Source organism: Parasteatoda tepidariorum, chromosome 9 (assembly GCF_043381705.1).
Source record: "Parasteatoda tepidariorum isolate YZ-2023 chromosome 9, CAS_Ptep_4.0, whole genome shotgun sequence".
Taxonomy (NCBI): Eukaryota; Metazoa; Arthropoda; class Arachnida; order Araneae; family Theridiidae; genus Parasteatoda; species Parasteatoda tepidariorum.
The window spans coordinates 17,293,660-17,311,965 of record NC_092212.1 but is presented as its reverse complement, the minus strand read 5'-3'; the positions used below and the strand labels follow the sequence as shown (position 1 = coordinate 17,311,965).

The 18,306-nt window shown below is 29.9% G+C and overlaps 1 protein-coding gene across 2 annotated transcripts in view; it reads right to left on the bottom strand.

Moving 5' to 3' along the window:
- Positions 1-18,306, bottom strand: part of LOC107437321 (clavesin-2) — a 94,966-nt gene that overhangs the window by 47,476 nt on the left and 29,184 nt on the right. For both annotated transcript variants that reach the window (XM_043052558.2, XM_043052559.2), the window contains exon 2: positions 9,512-9,625. The gene's annotated coding sequence lies outside the window, so the exon portion shown is untranslated. The remainder of the gene's footprint in view (positions 1-9,511; positions 9,626-18,306) is intronic.

The following is an 18,306-nucleotide window of genomic DNA, read 5'->3' as shown; positions in this document are numbered from 1 at the left end:
ATATATATATAATCCGAAATACACACTCACATAGATTGATAAAAGTAACTTTTTCTTAATTTATGACAAAAACATGACATCAAACGTAAAATAATTATATTTCACACTCAAGTCAACGTGTTTTGTTAATATTCAACACATTATTATGAAAACTGAAACATCTTGATACTAAAGAGAGTAAATTTCTAAAAAAAACTACAAATTAGGTACTACTTCTACAATTTAAGCAAACTACTATTTAATAAAGGGAAAGAACTATATGGAAATCTTAAGAATCACTTTTAGGAAAAACTGAATTAAAAACTTTAAAACCAGTTTGATTTCATTTTATTTTATATTCGTAGTTGCATAGTCGAATTTTGCTCAGTCGAACAGAATAAATTTTGGGTTGTGACTAGAAGGCAAGGAAACACCTTGATCAAGTATTGGGAAAAATTTGCCTTCGTGAAGGTCTTTTGATGGAACTAATTCGCATTTGCGTTACTTGGAGAGAAAAACCACGAAAAACTCCCATGGTTGGCCTAACGGCAAGGGGACTCTAGCCTGTGATCCGCCTACCACTGAGGATATTTTACTTCATCACTGTGGTCGGTACCGAGACGGGTGCGAAAATCGTATAGTTCAGCCATCGCTGGGATTTGAACCCGATTCACCTCATTGGAAGGCGAACGCTCTATCGATCACAGCCCAAACAAGTTTGATTTAATAACCGTCGTTGAACAGCTAACCTAAATTTTGGGTTTACCACTACCAATGTTTAACTCCGTAGCCTTGTAATTTTAAACCCAATTTATAAGACAAAAGAACTCCTGGAGCAAGTATTGGGAGAAATTCGTGTTCGTGAACTAACTCCCATTTGCGTTACTTGGAGAGGAAAACCACAAAAACCTCCCATTGTTAGCTCGACAGCAAGGTGACTATATGATCCATCTACCACTGAGGTTATTTTACGCCAGTACTATGGTCGGTGCAAGCCGGATGCGGAATTTGCTTAGACCAGCCATCGTTGAGATTGGAACTCGGATCATCTCATTGGGAGGCAAAGGCAAGTGCTCTATCCCATGAGCCACCACAGCTCCACACTTTATTTATTGATTTAAAATGATTTATACCATCGTGACATTTAAATAAGCTATCGTTAAGCAAATTAAAATAAATCAAACGTGGTTTTTGAGATTAAAATTAATGGAGACATTTGTTTGTGGTAAAATTTGACTATGCGTTGGCCAGCTTGATCAATAGTTCCATGCCGAATGCAGCAGCTATGTATTCAGGGATGCCAACTGCTCCGCTCTTTGGAAAAGTTTTAATAAATTGGTAGCGAATTAAATAGCATAACTTGTAAAATAAGCATAGTTACGCTTACTTTAAAAAACAGTAACCAAGTAATTAATGCCTTTAGGTTGCATGTTATATAATTCTTATAATTTTAGATATTTAGTGGTGGAAAAATTTATTAAAATTAAAAATACTAAACTAAAAATAACTTAAATTTCGTTACCGCTAGAAAATACTATTTTGCAAAGCGGAGCAAGTTGGCATCTTTGTGTATTGTTAGATCTTTATTTTGTTTAATTGAACTTCTTAAAAAAATGTGTTTCGCACAATTTAATAATGTAAAGTCATCAACAGGAAACAAATAACAATAAATAAAAAAAATATTATTTTAACTTTATTAATTGTTTTGGTAAATACTTATGTGTTGATATCTGATCTTGTGTTGATATGATGCTGCTGTTTAATATCGATTTATTGATTATTTACTTTTCTATTTTCTACTCTTTGCGAAGAACTGGTATTCAGCTGGTAGACAAATTAAACTTTGGAATTGGAGTATTTTTCCGCTTTATGCAGATGCATAGCTGTCAACTCTTCCGGTTTTCCCGGAAGATTTTATTTTCATATTTAAAGTGCTAGCGAAATTCAGGTTATTTCACTAAACTATTTGAATTATAATAATAATTTTAAATCAGTTTGACCACCAGTACATATAAATAATTACAACAAATATATAAAAGCATATTAATCTTTACGATAGCGAATTTAACCCGACTAAAACATAAATATATTTTTGAGGAAGATAGTTTTTCCATAATTGTTTTACTACCACTTGGAAAATCCATTCTCAAAAAGAGTGAATGTTGGCAGGTATGCAGATGTAGCTGTGCAATGTTAAGGGGTGATTCAAAATGGGAATCAATAGAATAAACTTCAAATACAATTTTTACATTAATATCTGTAAAAAAAATTTGAGTTGTGGTGAGTCGTAGATTTGTATACTATGTCTGTTGAAGAAATATATTTATCCCTAAAAAGTGCCTTGAGAGCCAGACCTCTTAATCTAGCATGACTAAATATTTTTTTTTCAATACAGCTATATACAAAAAAAAAGAGTTTAATTAGTTAAATTTCTTCTACTATACAAGCGGAAATCGAAGAATAGTTTGATAACAGCATATTGACAAAGAAATATTTCATTCATTTACAAGTTCTGTTTTTACTTTCTAGTATTTTTTTTAAACCATAAGAGCTATACATAAATTTAAACAAAGAAATAAAACAGTAAACACATAGAACTCTCCTTTTCTACCTAGTTCGGCAGTATTTATAGTTTCAGTATTAAATTTTTTTTAATTTAATATTTTCAATTTTGAGAAATATTTATGAAAAACACTAAATTCTGAAATTTTAATTGGCACAAAATAATTACTTTAAAAATCTTATATTATTTTGATAAAAGCAAAATAAATAAAACTACATAAAGTACACTCAACACTCTCATACAATAAATTAAGTTTAACAAATTATCCAATTCTTTTATATTTTTATTATAGTTTTATTTTTATTTCTGTTACAGTTTTTATTATTGAGCATAATAAAATCATATGGATGAAACTTTTGCATTTAAGATATTTCGCCGTTCTTTAAATGAATTAAAATGTAAGTTGATGTTAATTTTTTGTATTAGGACATAAATTATCATTACATTTATATAAATTTGTTTATTAAATTATGGGTAATATTTTAATAAAATTAAACTTGACATTCAATTTATGAATGAAAACAAAATTATTGAGACACTATAAAAATTCTAAGTTTCGATTTAAAAATTTTAAAAGTTACATTAATTTTATAAATATAAACTAAGAGCGAACTCCGTGCGTTGAAAATAGATTCATGCTTGAACAATGAATGGTAAAATCATGAACTAATGTAATATATAAATAAATTTGGTGTATTAACTATAAAACATAAAACAATTATAACAGTACATAAACATACAGCTATAAATGTATTCAGTATTTTAATACAGACATTTGCTTACTTCCCAACAAATGGATTTATTTAATAAGTTCTCTTAATCTGAAGATAAACTTTATTAAGAATTGGCGTTCTCGATGGTACGATTTATTTAGAAAATGATAAAATGTAAATAAATGAAAATTGTTTCGAGCAAATTGTCAAGCTCATGAAAAAAAAAAAAAACAATAATTTAAGTTAAAAAATTAATTAACCTAAATAAAAGTAAACAGAATATTTATATTTGTCAAAATTTCAGCTGGAAATAACTAAATTATGTTGAAGTAGAACTGCGAGGGCTTTTCAAGAGAATATTTAGAATGATTATATTGCCGAGCAGTCTCAATCTCAGTAGCTCAGTGGTATAATCCGAATCTACAAACCGAGATGCCAACTTGATCCGCTTTGTAAAAAAGTATTTTCTAGTGGTAGCGAATTTTAAGTTACTTAACTTTTAGTTTAGTTTAGTTAGTTAACTTTTAGTTTAGTATTTTTCATTATAAGTAATTTTTTCCCCACTAAATATCAAAAATTATCAGTATGATATAAAATGCAACGTTAAAGTATCAAACAACTGGTTACTAAATTAAAAAGTAAGCGTAACTATCTTTCTTTAACGAATTTTAATATATAATTTGCTACCACTTTAATAAAACTATTCCAGAAAGCGGAGTAGTTGGCATCCCTGAAGCAGAAGGTCCCAGGTTCGATACGGGACGCGGACACTAATTCCCAATTTTTCTTATTTACTCGTAATTCTATGAACATTCCAGAAGCTTCTGGTACATTCAATTTACATAATTTCCCCTTTAGTTATTCCTAGGAAGTTTCTAGAACATTCTTTGTTAGTATATAAGAGATCTCTTCACTGTAAACAGTCAGTTCTAATTACCAGAAAGAACCACCTTAAAGACCACAATACAAAACGAAGGGGAAAAAGGCCGCTAACGGCCCCAGGCGCCCAGATATATTTCGATGATGATGATGAAACAGGCAGTTCGTAGTGCAGACTGGTTCTCGTCATTTGGACTTTCTTCACTTTAATAAATTCATTATTTAAACCTCATCTATATTAAATCACTTTAACTGGACAATATGTCAGAGAAAGTCTCTTGACAAAATCACCAAAAAAATGGAAAATATCAACTAGAGTCTCCCCCTTTAAATCCCTAAAAGCATAAAGCATCTGTTTTCCTAGAAATTCTAGATAATTGCCAGTTTAGGACAATTTATGAATAGATATCCAAACAAAGAGATGGTTCTGTCGATATCCCACATTTTGATGGCAAAGGAGTTCAGGGCCATAAATACGTTAAAAACTGTTTCAAAATGCAAAGGACATTTTCCCATAGCGTAAAATGAGGCTGCTATTTTTGAGGTAAAAAATGTCTCTCCTTGGGTGATTAAAACTCCATGGAGAAAAAGAATGGATGCAAAGAGCGTTTTATTGCTTATTGATGGAAATGACAATTCTTGTAGTTCTCTAAACACTTGCTTTATTTTTTTTATGTAGTGCATTTCTTGCGCATTTTATTTTTAATTAATTTTCTTTTAATAATATAATATAATAAGTTGTTCTATGTAAAAGAAAGGGGAGGGAAATAAAGCGAGTAAAAGACATAGAAATAAAACATAATTATTTTGATCTCATTATGACGAAGAAAAAAAAATAGTTACCTACCACTGTTAAATTGCTATAAAAGTAATCATATTTAGAGAATTTTAGTAATGTGCAATGCAAATAGTATTGTGTCAGACAGTTCATTCAAAACCATCTATAGCATGTAGTTTTGCTGGTGGATGTAACAAATACATACCCTCCAACTGCTACGGAACTTCCGTAGTTTTAGAAATCTTCTTTTCAAACTGTAGCAAAATTAATGTCTTAATATTTAAAAAAAATTAATTTTAGCATAACTTGTCCACTATTACTTATAAAAGTGCAGGCCATATGGCTAGATTCTTAAGTTCTGATAANTAAATTTAATTTTTAAATGATTTTGATCACCACTATGCTTACAAAAATTAAGCTTATATATTAATATGTTACTATCATGGTTGGTAAATTACTATCATCATGGTTGTAGCGTTACTATCATGGTTGGTAAATTAATTTTTTTCAAATACAACGTATTTGTTTGCTTAAAATTGAAGTTTTAATTCCATTTCAATACCACTGGGAAAAATGATAATGGAAGGGATTAAAAGTTGGCAGGTCTGCCAGCATGTAGTTTTGATGGTGGATGTAACAAATAATTCTGACTTAAAAAACACTTTTTGGGGAAAATGGTGGTAAATTTCAGGTTTTGATTATCATGAAATGCTTGTAAAACGCTTAAAAGCACTTACTTATGCATTTCTTGAGGTTCACCAAGATTTGTAGAGTTAGTGTTCCAGACTGATAAATACCTTGGCATACGGAGACGTCATTTGCTTCTTATGTCAAAATAATAATTGACGTGTCTCAGACGTCTTCAACACAGAGAGGCCAACTTGCTCCGAACAGCAAATAAATATTTTAAAGTGGTAGTTTATCAATTGTGATTTTTGGTTTAATAAATTCAATTTAGTAGATTTTTATCTATCACTATTTTTAAATAATTCATCACTATCGTAGTTTCGGTTATAGTCACCCCAGAAACTCAGTATACAATCTATGTATATATTTTAATTTTTCTGTAATTTCACGACGTATAGGATATGGGTCTTGTTATATAAGGTAACTAAGTAGTTATGGCAGGCTGTGCCTTTTAAAAAGCAAGCAAAAATAGTCAAGTGTTTGTAGAATTTAATTAGTAGTTATTTACCGTTTTTTAAAAAATCATTTTGGCATGTCTAGAGCAGTTGGCATCTCTGAGACATCATTCTTTTTCGAGTGGTTGTTTACAGTGCAATCAAAGATGATTTCTATATCAAGAAATTAATAATTGCGCACAGTTTCGAGTTTTAAAATGATATGTAAAGGTTAAGTAGCAGACACCGAAATTTGCAGAATAGTGGTTATTATTATTTTTTGTAGTACTTTAAGAAACTTTACAGAAAACGAAAGGTAAGCGTAGCGAGCGTTACACATGAATATCTGAATAATTTATAAGTTGTGATACGTAAGATGAAACTTAAAATCAAATTTATGAAAGCAAAATGATTCACACCGTAAAGCCTCCACTCGGTTTTTTATAGGTAGTCGATCCGATCAGACCGATACAGTGGTAAACTATATTGCGAAGGAGCCGTTTAATCTAATAAAAATAAGAAAGTGGTAGCAAATATATGTCTAAAAATTTGTTTAATTGATGAATGTGATTGGTTTGTCTTATTCACTTGTCAACCATTACAGATTCGATTCTCAAATATATATGATAAATTTCTATGAATTACTTTCAAAACACATAGCTGCTAACTCTTCATGTTTCCCAGGAAGATTTTATTTTCATATTTAAAGTGCTAGCGAAATTCATGTTATTTCCCTAAACGTTTTGAATTATAATAATTATTTTAAATCAGTTTGACCACTACTACATTTAAATAATTACAACAAACATATAAAAGCAAATTAGTCCTTACGATAGCGATTTTCAACCTGACTAAAATATAAATATATTTTCGAGGAAGATAGTTTTTCGGTAATTGTTTTACTACCACTAGGAAAATCCATTCTCGAAAAGAGTGAATGTTGGCAGGTATGAAAATAGAATTGGGGTTCATGCGCACAACTGGTTCACTTTTTAAATAGTCTGCGCTCCGAGAAATACCGTGTGGCTGCTTTCTGCAGAGATGCCAGCTGCTCCGGACAAGCCAAAATAATGAAGAAAAAAAAACGGTAACTAACTATATAGTAAATTTTGTAATTATTTGACTATTTTCGCTTTCTTTTTAAAAGGTATAGCATACCTGCCAACTCTTCCGGAAGATTTTATTTTCATATTTAAAGTGGTAGCAATACTCAGGTTATTCCGATTAACTTTTTGAATTATAATGATAATTATAGATGAGTCTAACCACCACTACATATAAATAATTACAATAAATGTATGAAAGCATAATAATCCTTGCGCAAGCGAATTTCAANTTGGCGATTTGCGAGAACGCTCCTTTAACGCCAATAGAAATTTTCGCCAACCCTTTGCAATCTACGGTATGTTTTGTCAATTCGCGCTCCCGGACACGCCAAAATAATGGAAAAAAACGGTAACTAACTACATAGTAAATTTTGTAATTATTTTACTATTTTCGCTCTATTTTTAAAAGGTATAGCATGACATATATACTATAAAGTGGTGAATTATATAAGCTTACGAATTATTTAGAAATAGTGGTGGATAAAAATCAACTAAATTGAATTTATTAAGCCAAGAATCACAATTGATAAACTACCACTTTAAAATCTATATTTGCTGTCTGGAGCAAGTTGGCATCTCTGTTTCTGATGTAGGACGTGATGGTAAAGCACAAATTTTACTACCAATAGAAGAAAAAAAATTCTCAGAGGAAAGTAACTTGACATTTATGACAACATCACGTCTAATCATGATTTGATCTGCATATTGCAGCACGCTATTCAGCAGCCAACTGCCCTGATTTCCCTCCAATTTATCTATGACAACAGTACCAGTTGCCCTAGGGCAAATCACTGATTAAGAAGTCTTGTGCCCGCTTACGCGGGTAGGTACCTTACCAACAACAAATCGTCGACAACATCACGTAGTTTCAACATATTTTATTTGTAATAATGAATAATTTTTTTTTTACCTCATTTTTTTTTAAATCTTTTTTTTTTTTTTTTTTACAGTTTCTGCTATAAAAGTGACCGTGAAATCAGTTTTGGTAAATAATTATGGTCTTATTTAGGTCAGAGGAAACAAAACATCTTTCACTTTCTCAAGCTTTCAAATGATTCCGGAAGCACTGTAAGGGCACATTTTGATGACACTGTCCATTTCATAAGATGGCATTGTATTTTTTTTCATCACACTAACAATTTCATTTAAACACTGAGAAAAATACGGATGGAATTCTAAATTATATGCATTGTCTCAGAATCTAAATGCGTTTAGACACGTTTTCCGTTCTTTTCCTTGTCCTTCTTTAGAGATCAGTAGAGTTTAAAGTCAGTTCAAGAGAATAAAATATCCTCGTGAATGAAATTTCAAGAACTTCCTCTATGATTTCTAGGTAAAACGTACCTCATATTTGGAGCAACATCATTATAAAAAAATACCACTCGAAATCAGAATTTCAGACAATAACGAACAGCTTTCTTTTTTTTTCTTTTTTGAATGAAATTTGTCTATTAATTCTACATTTTAATTTTTTACTTTAAGGTAGCAAAATTAAAAATTAATCCAGCAGGAAAGCAAATAATGCGTTATATTTTTTTATTGTTTTTGTTTGTTTTACTTATAAATAATGGTCTGAAAAACTACCCTGTGTCTACATAATAAATTTTTATAATGAAACACCTGTTCTAACACTTTCCGATTTTTTGAAAAAAGAAACGTTCTTTAAAAATGATTCTAGGCACAAGCAGGTTGAAGATGACTAACTAAATTCCTAACACTAACAATAAATTAAAACGATAAATGTTTTGATAAAAAAATATTGTTTAATATATAAGTAAAAAAGAAAACTTATTTAAACCTGATTTGCCAGGTGTGACTTTCAAACTACTATAGTACCACTCCTCGAAACAGGATTCCCAAATATCCAACAAATTTTAATAAGTTAGGATTAAAATGAAATAAACGCCGATATTTTAGTACACTTGAGTCATCATTTTTATAAAAGATATTTTTCTGTAACATAATTCGAAGCTGTAAAATCTCTACACACGCACATTAAGTTAATTCTCTAAACATTTTGTTAATATAAACGTAAGTTTACGACAGATGTTATTAACTTCCAAGACTCGTAATTTTAAATACATGAATATAAACATTACGGACAATAATGTATTAGTATTTGAAGCCTCACAAAGGAATGTATGTTTTAATGTCAATCCTATAATTCAGGTAAAGTGTTTAATGTCAAAAATTTAGTCTATATAGGGAAGCGAATGAGCTGTGAGTATCAAAGTGTTGTGTGGAGACAGGTAAAAATATATTTTAACAATGAGTAGAATAAAATGAAATCACAATTAAAAAATTTTATAACTAAATATATTTTATTAAATTATTAATCTCATAGCGCTAATGGGATATATTATACACATTACCTGTTAGAGTAGCTTTAGTGCCCCTTTGGCAATGAGTAAATTGGCAAAAATCAATGTGGAAAAAACACGGTTTGAAATCGCTCTAGATATACATCGTTTCATCAGTTCTGCAACCTAGAAAATATATATTTTAATTAATATTCTATTACAGTAAAAGGAAAGTAAGAACGAAAAATTATTAAAAAAATATATTGAGGAAATATAATTTTTTAAATAACGTTTTAAGTTGCAAATATAATTTATTACTATTAAAATTCTTTAAATATATTTTTTTTTAATTTGTAGTTATTTTTTTAGTTTTTAAATAGCATACTTCAAAATTTATTACAACTAGTGGGCTGCGCCCCCTGCTCGCTAACGCTCGCCAACCCCCGAAAATTGCTACGCAATCTTATATGGTTTGCTTCGCAAACCAAGCTCGCTTCGCTCGCTACTAACTTAGGTACGCTGCAAATGCAAAAAAATTCTAAGAATTCAAAACAATAATTCAAATCCATATAACAACTTTTTTTTTAAAAAAAAATTACATCTTTTTAGTAAATACTAAGTCATTAAAATAAATTTGAATTCAAATAAATGACATGTAATTCGTTAAACCTATTAGAAACGTGCTATAGTATAAAATCTTAAGATAAAATTTCTAAAACTGATATCTCTTTAAAAAGGCTAAAATTCTGGCTATAATTAAGTCTATTAAAAATTGAAATAAGTGAATTGCAATGGAAAAACCAGCATAAACAAATTAATTCTAGTAAAACAAATAAATTCGTGATATAAATCAAAAATCGTGAAATAAATTCGTTGTATATAAATTCGTGAAAAAAAGCGCTTTCGACAAAATACTAAAATAGAGATCTATCGACAAAGACAACTCACTTCTGCCTAGCTTATGTTCTCTCTGGTTATTTCAGTTTCCGTTTTAAAAAGCGCTATATGTTGAGCCATCTCAGCTAGATTTGGCATGTAACATTATTAGCGGCAATCATTGGTCGATTTTCTAGCGTTGCCATTCGGGGAGTTGTAATGAGGCTTTTTTTTGTCGCCGTGTAAGAGAACTATATACATAGATATTTACAATTACTTGAAGAAAAAAAAAATTTTTTTTCATTTTTTTAAACATTATTTCACGTCTGAACAAGAAAAGAAAATTATTCACTTTAAAAATGATTTAAATAAGTAAGGGCGAAAAATAAATAGCTTACTGATTACAATTTTTAAAAAAATTTGAACTTAATTTTTTTACAGTATCTAAAATTAAAAAAAGAACAAGGAAAATCGTAAAATTATATGTTTAGTGATTGGCAACTAATAACCAATGTATCGAATCTTTATTGTAACTCCTCGGTTTGTGTTTGCTTACTGCTGAGAATCAAGTCGAATGCTAAACCAAATCCAAAAGGTTGTGTTTTCAGTGGACTGAATATTTTTCCAAGTACGGTAAATCATGTATTACTGCGAAAGCATTTTTAGGTTATTAAATATCAACCCAGATGGTCCCTAATTCTAAGCAGATACTGAATAATACAGCAACTCTCTGTCAGCATCTTGATATTAATAGAGGGAATTTTAGACATCTAAGCAACACCCCATAGATGAGAGAAGGCCTTAGCACAGATCAATTTAGAAGTCCGACGTAATGACGTAACTGCGCAGTGGAGATAAAATAAGAAAGATGGTTCTACCTTCTGGCTACTAAGCTGCGCAGTAGGGATACGAAAGACGTTATTACGTTTGGACTACTAAGAGATTAAACTTTTTGTTTATGGAACACAGTTCTGATACCTTTTCTCTTCTTGTAGATACTGATCTGAGCATTGCGTTTTATAGTAAAGAGTTCAACTCTAAAATGCGAGCAGAAATCTCTCTCTGAATGATGATTTTATTATAATGAGATCACGCTTAAAGGAAAATACCACTGTTGCGGGCTTGATTTGAACCTCTGTTGCCGGCAATGTAATACAAAAACAATTAATGTTAGTAATAGGTCAGTCAATCAATTCAGCTGTACATGCTATAAAAGTTTAGCACCATAAATATTTTGACTATAGCTATAAGTTCAAATCTCAGAAATTAAAGTGCGAAATTTAGACCATTAGTTTTCCTTCAATTAGCAGAATAAAGATACCTATTAAAAATAAATAAATAAATTATTGCTAAGTATAAATTGCATTTATCTTATTACCCAATTAGATTATTTGCTTGCATTTCTCTCCTTTTTTTCCTTCCTTCTTTTCTGAAGTGCTTAAATGCTAGATAGAGCTGGAAACTGCTGTTGAATGCATTATTTGGGGCATCGAAGATTTAAGGAGACCAGTTTAAAAACGCAACTCACAAAAAAAATTAATGAATAAAAAATAAATAAAAAAAAGCGAAAAACGCTTTCATTAAAACTGGTGTATCGCAATTAAGTCTATGAAAAGTTTATGAAAAGAGTAATTACAAGAATGAATCCGTCAAACTTGTGCTGGTTAGTAATAATAAAAGTGACAACTAAATGATTTAAAATATTTTAGAGAGGAAAATTATTAGCTCTCTTAAGATTTAAAAGAGCAAATGAGAAGAGAAAAATGAGGTCTTGCGTATAGCTCATTCAAAATATGATTACTTTAAATGAATGAAACGTAAACGAAAGTCAAAAAGTTAAAATATCAAAATCAGTTTCATAGGTAGATGAAACTTATTGGTTTACTAATAATCGCTTTCTAAGCTCCTCTCTGGTTCATAAGACAGTCAATTGGGTTTCAATGTTTTTAAGATCGTCTCAATCAATAGTGTTTATTTACTTTTGCTTTTGTTTCCATTAGGAATCTCTCATTAAATATTACATGTGATCGTTACGGTAAACCCCGTATGCAGTTTGTGTAAATACAATATATTTTTCAAATGGTGTATTATCTATTTACTACATTTTATTGTTCTAATATAGAAAGAATAAAGTTATCTGTAACCTCTATAATAAATGAAGTATTTGCGAGCTTATATCTCAATTGAATATGAAGAAATTAAATCAATTTTTGATGAAGGTGATGTTCACGTGAAGGTGATGTTCACAATGCAAAATGTAACTCAGTAAATATTGTTTTGCAATAAATATTTCTAGAAATGAAATAAAGCATTTTAAATTTAAACTTTTCACACAGTAACAAGATTCAGATTAACTCCAGGGTTTCAGTCTGAGATGATAAATATTATAAGAGTCTAAACTCATACAATAACTCTCAATTGTTTTCCTAATTTTCATTTAATCAATTCTCCTTAAATCAAATAAAATTAGATATCATTCTTATAAAATCTGATATTTTTATAGATTCAGAGTAGATTTCAGTTGGATAAATATCATTAAGAGTTTAAAACAAGTGCCATAAGTCATCAAAGAAAAATCCCCTCATATATAAATTCATATCAATATCAATTGTAGATATCATATCTCATATCAATTGTAGATACACTTATTTTGGCGCTAACGAGTTTCCGATTACTTTAAAATTTTAAACATAACAATTATTTCCTGTTTGTAAGAAATTATTACTTCAAAAGGAGATAACATTTACAGAATACTTCTTGTTTTAACTAATACGTATTTGTTAACTACTTAAAAAATCTTCATAAAAAGATTTACATTATTCTTTTAATAAGATTAATTTAATCGAGAACATCTATCTGTAAACTAAAACAGGTTATGTTTTCTTACAATAAAAGTTAAATAATATTGATCCTTCGAAATATTGTTCCAATAGAACATGCTATCAAAATGCTATCAATATTACTTTTTGCTATTGTTTCATTAATAAAATATTTTATTTCTTTACGAATTTTTTTAAAACATCCTCACTATATTATTACAAAATAATTATGTCTTGATTCAATTTAAAAGCATAGCTAAAGCATCTTTCCTCAAATATTTATTTGGTAATCTCAAATTAGAGTGAAGGCGATGTGCAAGTTACAACGGCAGTTACAGACTAGCAAGTTTGTTGGTTAGTTAGTTCGATTTCTAGTACAACAGTTAAAACGAATTTGGCTGTACCACACTTCACATCTGGTAAAAAGACTGACAAAATGTAAAAATTTAAATAAATCCGTTCTAGTTTAACATATCCAATTATGTATTTCGTGTGAATTAAATGTAACTGTTATATCAAAAAGAAAATTCTGTAAAAATATAGTTATGCGTTTTATTAAACATAAATATGACGTATTTGTACAGTGATCCTACCCATAAAATGTTTTTAACTCTCTACTAAAAGAAATAATAATGAGTTATTTTCACAACAATTTAGTCATCGCATGCTTATAAATTTGTTTACACGAACAAAAAGAGTTTACAGAATAACGCAAGTTTTTTCATACATTATGGTTAAGAAAAATATTCTTGGAAAATTTAATGTCATTTCATTTCATTTCTAGAAGAAATAGAACGAATAACCTATTTTTATTATTTTCTGCAATACTTCTTTTAAAAAATGAAACTTCAAAAAAAAACACCAGCCTAAGAGTTTTTTTTTTTTAATTAATTTACCTATTTTTTTTAATTTTTTATTTATAAGGGATAGTCGGAGGGAAGAAAACGAATATAATTTCAATCTCAAACCACATTTACATATCATCATCACCATTTCACTAATTGCTGATTACAATCATGATGCGCCTTATCCCGTATAAGATCTGCTTTTACTCTGGTCTGATTAAGATTTTGCTTCTTTGTATAAGATCTGCTAACTGAAATCAAAGTACTACCGCACGGAAACATTAGCCAGACGAAGGAAAAGTTTATAGTTTAAAACTAATTAAGGTTAACTAATTGAGGTTGGTTAATATATTGTGTAAAACTACTTAAGGTGTTAGGATTGAGGGAGGGTATGAAAAATTAGAATATTTAAACACAGTTGTGCTGTGCATCTGCTTGATAATCATCAAAGTTTATGTATACAAGAGAATTATAAAAGGTGACCAAGGTGGTTGCTAAAGGCTTCTAGTTACACTTATAATCTTCCAACTCTTGTTGTATATTTTTATTTTCGGAATCAGGCAGTATAATCAAAACATTATAAGATACATAGGTTTGTTTTAGATTCAAATTAAAATTTTTATTCACAACCTGTCCTGATGGCTGAAAAGTCATTTATCAATAATATGAATTATTTAATTCGTCCTCCTAGAAAAGAGTAACTGACCGTAACATCAGGCGCATTACTAAGTACATCTGATTAGCTAAGTCTATTAACAACGTTAATCAAATCAATACTATAAATGAGCTTCAACTTACTTATCTAGAACTTCAGCTTATAAAAAAGGTGCCCATTAACGTCTACTCTGACCGAGTTTCAATGAATGGTTCTGGGACATGAATGAAAAGCCACAATTTTAATTGCTAACAAAATCCTCAAGAAACATAGAACACAGTCCAGACTTTGCTTTTCACTAAATCTGTTTTAGTCACGCTTTGGTCTTTTCACTCCAATGACGGTCTATCGTGGCATCTTAATTGCGCTTGTTTGTCCGCCATTCAGATTCAGTTGGTTGACTTCGATACCATGAGCAATCGGCGCTCTGTTTGTCACAGCCTTGACTTAAATCGACTCTTTCTTTCCTGTGACAAAATCCAATAATCACCACCAAATGTTATCCAAGGCAAGGAACATCACCTTCCTGAGGTTTCGATGTATGACTTAATAGGAGGCATGATGCCTTGACGATTCTCAAGGAAATGGGAAAGTGAATATGAAAGGGAAAAGGGATTTCATGGCCAGGGTCGAATCGGATATCGAATATTTATATATATGTTTTTTATTGTTGTTGTGCGGCATGACATAACTTTCGTCGAAAGAGAAGTGACATTGGGGGTGTTGAAGGGAAAAGTAAATTATAGAAGGCATTGACAGAAAAGGTCGTCTTGCTGCATCGAAGTAAATGTTATAAATTTCGAAAGGATGGTGTTTTGAAGCGTTTAAGGAGATAGAAAATAGATCATGGAAAAATTATGAGTAAATCAAATGTTTTTTAATAACAGTTATTTTAAAAATTACACAACACTTTTAATGTTTTTTTTTTTAAATTTTAATATTGATTAATTATACTCTCATGGTCTCTAACATTTACGATATTAGTGCAAAATTTTTCACAGCAGAACAGAACTAAAGTCAAACATTTTGAAAAGTAATAAAGTCAAGTTCAAATGCGCTTCATGGCATTAGATAAATCAGCCTTTTGTAATAAGGGTAATTTATGCATAAATAAAGTTTGCCTAAATTTCTTTGTTTCAATTTCTCATTCTTTGAAAGCATTCAGAACTCAATTTCCTTTCCGCGTAGTATGTATGTTAAAGTTATATAAACATAACGGTATGTTAAATAATTTTAATTTTACTTTATTGAAACACGAATTAAATTTAAATATATAATTGTCGTTCCCAGAATAATGGTACATTAACACGTTCATGCCGGGGTGACCCACCGTTGTCTCATCGGGCGGCGCACCGGAGAAAAAACTGGTAACAAATAAATTTCATTTTCTAGTTTTTCTCCGGGGATAATAAAAATCCATAACTACCTATTGTTTTTAATGGATGCAATTTTTATATTGAATCGCTTCTTCGCCGTGATAAATTTCCTTACAGTGAATTGTTATTGTTGAGAATAGATTAACTCCTCTCGAATATTATCTAATATTGAAGTAGTTCTTCTACCATTATTTTCTCTTTTCCGTCCCGCTTTCAGGCGCTGCACCCGGCATGAACGTGTTAATTGACCGGAAGAGTTCGCATATTTGCTAATGTGTGTCGCAATTTACACGTTTATTTTAAAATTCCGATGTTTTTTAATGCAATATTATTGCAACAAGAAAATTAGAAAAGCGGAGGAAAACTCGAATTTTTAAACTGCTCAACTATTCGTTATAAAATATTTTAGAAAGAGAGAGTTTCCTATTTAAAATTCATACGAAAAATTTAAGAAATCGAAATAATATCTGAAGTATAATTCCAAATAAATATAGAATCTTAAATTTTGTTCTTCATGATGTTTAGTTTTAATTTTGTTTCAACCTTATAAATTTTCTTTTTTAAAACAATTCGATTTTATATTTCTCATTAAAGTATGTATGAATTTTTTTTTCTTTTAATCTTTTACTTAGTAAGCAATACAGATTTTGTTTCACTTTTTTTTTTCGCTTAGAATCTATATTTCTTTCCCCCAAAATTTATATATGGTTATGTAAACATATTGTTTTTAGTAAATCAGTTATTGATAAAAGGGAAAAAAATTTTGAAAAAGCATTTACTTTTTTATTTTTGAATAATTTCCAATAATTAAAAGTTTTTAATTTTCTGGAAATATATTACTTAGTTTTCAGATAAAAATGTAGAATACTAATGTTTACATGAAAAATATCACATTTAATGCCAACATGACTCAACATGTGTGCAGCTCTTCGTTAGTCAACCTACTGTGGCCCTTTACTAAAAAAGGTTGCGCACCCCTATCTAGTTGAAATACAATAATAGTAATTTGCTAAACGAAGACAAAGCTACTGTCAATTTAAGCACAGAGAATTTTCATTTCGTTATTCAGTAATAACAAAAAGAAATGAAATAAATATATTTTACTAATTAAAAATATAAATAAAAATACATTATTGTAAATTAATAAGAAATACATTTGGCTATTTATTAAAGTAACCTTGATCAAATCAGCGAATAAATCAAACTATGTCGCAAAAAATCTAAGTATGCTTTACACAAAAAACAACAACAAGATTAAAATTTGCTATAAAAGCCTAGAACTCTCAAACATCGGATGAAGATTAATAAATAAACAATGGTTTCTCATAAAATATTCCAAATGATAGTTCTTCAATAGATGATTATGTAAATAAATGCTTCCAGCAATGAAAGCAAATCGGTCTATGTAGATCAAAGTCAAACAATAAAAATAAGAGGAAAGGAAAGAAAAAAACGTTTAATACGGTTTTAAACAATGCATAGTGATTTTAAAAAAAAAAAAGAAAAGAAAAACAACTCAGTTAACATGTATTGATGTTGCATATTTCGGTTAGTGGAGCCATTGCTCAGCAAAAAAGAAGAGAATATCAAAAGGTCAACTGCCAAAAACTTATGTAATGGCGTAACAATGAAAATTGGTGTCATTGTCCAGAAAGTGAAAGTGAGCCAGTTAATTCATCTCGCAACCAGCAAACTTATCTGGGCCGTAATGGAACCCGTTTCAAGCGGAAGTTGACGGATATTCATATCACGCACCTGCCTTTCATGTGTCCACCCTGCAATCAATCGGAATTTCTGAAAGTCCACCTCGATTTTGTTCGCAAGAGTACCCTTTGGCAATTTGTGGGACCGCGATATTTGTTACATAATAAAAATTGCGAGCGAACAGAGAAGAGGGGAGCAGTCAATTATATGGAAGAAAATTATAGTTAACTGCTTAATTATAATTAACTGCTGCTAGAAAATTATAGAGAACTGCTTAATTCTTGGTTTGGCAGGAAAAAAAACCACACTTTTTACAAAGTATAGTTTGCAAAATAATTCTCTTCGCAGGAAGAAAGGATAATACTATCCACTTAGTTAAAGCACCACTGTGTCCTAGACTTTGATCATAATGACATATCTCACATCAGTATACTAACACGCTTATTTCCGCTTTCTCCATAGGCAGGGATGCAAACTTCTTAGCTGCCAACTTGTACGGTTTTTGAGAAGGATTTTAGAGAGTGGTAATCTTATAATATAGTATTAAAATTTTTCTAAAAATTAAGCCATCTCACTAATACGCCTAATATAT